Raw genomic sequence first — 5,000 nt, 5'->3', positions numbered from 1 at the left:
CACAAAATGAGGTTCTAGTATGTTAGAGGGCATCCCAGGAGGGCTCCAAAAGTGTGGGTAAAATATATATCCCACAGGGGGAAAATTGAAAAAAAGTTGAAAAAAAAAATTTTTGGGGACTTAGAAAATTTTCAACTTTGTCAGACTTCCAGACAGGGGAGCGTGTCAGTGCGCGCATCCGATTTCAGTTCCAGAGCGATTCGCGCGATGAGTCCTTGATACTTAGTCGTTTTTGGCAAAATTTCTGACTTTTTGAAAATTCACAATTTTGTGAAAACTTCCACAAAATGAGGTTCTAGTATGTTAGAGGGCATCCCAGGAGGGCTCCAAAAGTGTGGGTAAAATATATATCCCACAGGGGGAAAATTGAAAAAAAGTTGAAAAAAAAAATTTTTGGGGACTTAGAAAATTTTTCAACTTTTGTCAGACTTCCAGACAGGGGAGCGTGTCAGTGCGCGCATCCGATTTCAGTTCCAGAGCGATTCGCGCGATGAGTCCTTGATACTTAGTCGTTTTGCAAAATTTCTGACTTTTTGGAAAATTTCACAATTTTGTGAAAACTTCCACAAAATGAGGTTCTAGTATGTTAGAGGGCATCCCAGGAGGGCTCCAAAAGTGTGGGTAAAATATATATCCCACAGGGGGAAAATTGAAAAAAAGTTGAAAAAAAAAATTTTTGGGGACTTAGAAAATTTTTCAACTTTTGTCAGACTTCCAGACAGGGGAGCGTGTCAGTGCGCGCATCCGATTTCAGTTCCAGAGCGATTCGCGCGATGAGTCCTTGATACTTAGTCGTTTTTGGCAAAATTTCTGACTTTTTGAAAATTTCACAATTTTGTGAAAACTTCCACAAAATGAGGTTCTAGTATGTTAGAGGGCATCCCAGGAGGGCTCCAAAAGTGTGGGTAAAATATATATCCCACAGGGGGAAAATTGAAAAAAAGTTGAAAAAAAAAATTTTTGGGGACTTAGAAAATTTTCAACTTTTGTCAGACTTCCAGACAGGGGAGCGTGTCAGTGCGCGCATCCGATTTCAGTTCCAGAGCGATTCGCGCGATGAGTCCTTGATACTTAGTCGTTTTTTGCAAATTTCTGACTTTTTGGAAAATTTCACAATTTTGTGAAAACTTCCACAAAATGAGGTTCTAGTATGTTAGAGGGCATCCCAGGAGGGCTCCAAAAGTGTGGGTAAAATATATATCCCACAGGGGGAAAATTGAAAAAAAGTTGAAAAAAAAAATTTTTGGGGACTTAGAAAATTTTCAACTTTTGTCAGACTTCCAGACAGGGGAGCGTGTCAGTGCGCGCATCCGATTTCAGTTCCAGAGCGATTCGCGCGATGAGTCCTTGATACTTAGTCGTTTTTGCAAAATTTCTGACTTTTGGAAAATTTCACAATTTTGTGAAAACTTCCCACAAAATGAGGTTCTAGTATGTTAGAGGGCATCCCAGGAGGGCTCCAAAAGTGTGGGTAAAATATATATCCCACAGGGGGAAAATTGAAAAAAAGTTGAAAAAAAAATTTTGGGGACTTAGAAAATTTTCAACTTTTGTCAGACTTCCAGACAGGGGAGCGTGTCAGTGCGCGCATCCGATTTCAGTTCCAGAGCGATTCGCGCGATGAGTCCTTGATACTTAGTCGTTTTTGGCAAAATTTCTGACTTTTTGAAAATTTCACAATTTGTGAAAACTTCCACAAAATGAGGTTCTAGTATGTTAGAGGGCATCCCAGGAGGGCTCCAAAAGTGTGGGTAAAATATATATCCCACAGGGGGAAAATTGAAAAAAAGTTGAAAAAAAAATTTTGGGGACTTAGAAAATTTTTCAACTTTTGTCAGACTTCCAGACAGGGGAGCGTGTCAGTGCGCGCATCCGATTTCAGTTCCAGAGCGATTCGCGCGATGAGTCCTTGATACTTAGTCGTTTTTGCAAAATTTCTGACTTTTTGGAAAATTTCACAATTTTGTGAAAACTTCCACAAAATGAGGTTCTAGTATGTTAGAGGGCATCCCAGGAGGGCTCCAAAAGTGTGGGTAAAATATATATCCCACAGGGGGAAAATTGAAAAAAAGTTGAAAAAAAAAATTTTTGGGGACTTAGAAAATTTTCACACATGTGTCAGACTTCCAGACAGGGGAGCGTGTCAGTGCGCGCATCCGATTTCAGTTCCAGAGCGATTCGCGCGATGAGTCCTTGATACTTAGTCGTTTTTGGCAAAATTTCTGACTTTTTGAAAATTTCACAATTTTGTGAAAACTTCCACAAAATGAGGTTCTAGTATGTTAGAGGGCATCCCAGGAGGGCTCCAAAAGTGTGGGTAAAATATATATCCCACAGGGGGAAAATTGAAAAAAAGTTGAAAAAAAAAATTTTTGGGGACTTAGAAAATTTTTCAACTTTTGTCAGACTTCCAGACAGGGGAGCGTGTCAGTGCGCGCATCCGATTTCAGTTCCAGAGCGATTCGCGCGATGAGTCCTTGATACTTAGTCGTTTTTGCAAAATTTCTGACTTTTTGAAAATTTCACAATTTTGTGAAAACTTCCACAAAATGAGGTTCTAGTATGTTAGAGGGCATCCCAGGAGGGCTCCAAAAGTGTGGGTAAAATATATATCCCACAGGGGGAAAATTGAAAAAAAGTTGAAAAAAAAATTTTGGGGACTTAGAAAATTTTCACACATGTGTCAGACTTCCAGAGAGGGGAGCATGTCAGTGCGCGCATCCGATTTCAGTTCCAGAGCGATTCGCGCGATGAGTCCTTGATACTTAGTCGTTTTGCAAAATTTCTGACTTTTTGGAAAATTTCACAATTTTGTGAAAACTTCCACAAAATGAGGTTCTAGTATGTTAGAGGGCATCCCAGGAGGGCTCCAAAGTGTGGGTAAAATATATATCCCACAGGGGGAAAATTGAAAAAAAGTGAAAAAAAAAATTTTTGGGGACTTAGAAAATTTTTCAACTTTTGTCAGACTTCCAGACAGGGGAGCGTGTCAGTGCGCGCATCCGATTTCAGTTCCAGAGCGATTCGCGCGATGAGTCCTTGATACTTAGTCGTTTTTGGCAAAATTTCTGACTTTTTGAAAATTTCACAATTTTGTGAAAACTTCCACAAAATGAGGTTCTAGTATGTTAGAGGGCATCCCAGGAGGGCTCCAAAAGTGTGGGTAAAATATATATCCCACAGGGGGAAAATTGAAAAAAAGTTGAAAAAAAAAATTTTTGGGGACTTAGAAAATTTTTCAACTTGTGTCAGACTTCCAGAGAGGGGAGCATGTCAGTGCGCGCATCCGATTTCAGTTCCAGAGCGATTCGCGCGATGAGTCCTTGATACTTAGTCGTTTTCAGAAGTCACAATTTTGACTTCCAGACCCGCAAAACGTTTGTAAATTGAGCCCGCTCCCCAGTTCCAAGCGTTTTGAGGTGTCCCCGGTTGCAGTAATGCAGCCTGCCCACTAGATGTCGCAAAAGAGACAAAAAGTGAAAAGAACCAGAATGAGGAAATTCCAGGGAGCCGAATCCGCCTGACAGTTCCAGGCGATCGGGCACTTTTTTGCATGCGTCCCTAAAGTGGGTATAGGGTGACACTCCATGCAAAGACCCAGTTTTGCACACCACCGGCAGAATATATGAGAGAGAGGTACCTCTCAGCCCCGACACATTTCGACTCATTTAAGCTGGTTTTCACCTCCGTAGGCCTGGGTATGCGTTTTGGCTATGAGTCCCTGTTCGGCTGGAGGTCTGCACCTTGGCTGAACCCAGGCTTCCGCAGCTGCGTGGGGGACTTTTGCCGGTCGCCTATCCCAAGTCAGAGAGGTGTTCCTGGGTTGAAGTGAGCCTGGCCAGACCCCCCCGCGGGCCCTGGTTCTCCACATGGGGGCGCCGTCAAGGCTAAAATCTGGATTTTTAGGCCGAGGAGAGGCTCCATGAGGGCGGTTCCTTTGGTGCTTCGACCCCAGTGCTGTTCCACATCCAGTACCCCCCGCAAGGGCGCCTGTACCCGAGTCGCGCTTCCAGGACTCGTGGGCACGTATCTCCCGACGACAGGGGTTTGCAGCCTCCGTACTTGGGCAAGTCCCTACATGCACCCTGCTCTTCCTCCGATCGATCTGGCGCAGCGCTCCCGGGTGGGGAGGTGGCGCCGCTCGCTCGGCCCGGGCTTTGGAGCCCGCGCTGGCTTAAGGTGAGCGGTCCCCTTCCTCCTCCTACCCCCGGGCTTCCGACACCTATCTTTGGGCGCGCATGCCGGCCTCGCCTCCCGTCTGCGGAGGTGGCCGAGCCGTGGGGAGTTTGACCCGAACCGAGCGAAGGCAGTGGTCCGACGACCCGTACGGGCGAACGGCGGGGCGCCCACCCAGCCAGGCGTGGGGGCCCGTCGTCCGAATCGCTCCCTGTGCGGGGAAGCACAGCGATCTTCTCCGAGGGCGGCCCTTTTCTTCCAGATGCGTACCCGGCCAGCGGAGGCTCGCGCTGCCCCTCGTGTCCGAAAGGGCGGCCTCCGCGGCGGTGGCGACAGCGGCGGCGGTGGGTGGCCTCTCCGCGCCACTGCCGAGCTTCGCGATTTCCAGTCTTTTCCCGAGCCCCTACGTCAGTGGGGAGGACGGACAGAGGTGTGGAGGCAGGCGAAGGGGGTTCTCACCGTGCGGTGTGCCCCAGCCCGACCGTTGCCTTCCCCCTCGACCCTCGTCCTCCCAGGCGGCTCGGCCAGGGAGCAGGAGAGAGAGCGAGAGAGGGAGAGCGGAAACCCCAGAGCCAAGGGGTTAGATGGAGAACGGGAGAAGGAACGAGGGCCAAGAGGTAGGGAGTACGGTGAAAGGCCGACCTGGATCCCCCTGCGCTCCCGCCCTGGGCGGGGAGCAGCCCTGGGAAGAAAAGCCGCTCGGGCATCCCTTTGAGGTTACGGGCGCGAGCGGGAAGAGGGACTACGCTGGAGGGCGACGCCGACACGGCCAGGCCGACGACCACCCACGTGACCTCAGCGTCGCCGGGTTAGTGCCAGAGCCG

The sequence above is a fragment of the Phyllobates terribilis genome, unplaced genomic scaffold (assembly GCF_046119375.1).
Source record: "Phyllobates terribilis strain yellow unplaced genomic scaffold, ASM4611937v1 Scaffold_2593__1_contigs__length_120470, whole genome shotgun sequence".
NCBI lineage: Eukaryota > Metazoa > Chordata > Amphibia > Anura > Dendrobatidae > Phyllobates > Phyllobates terribilis.
The sequence above is the reverse complement of the archived record's forward strand: the minus strand, read 5'-3'. Positions refer to the sequence as shown.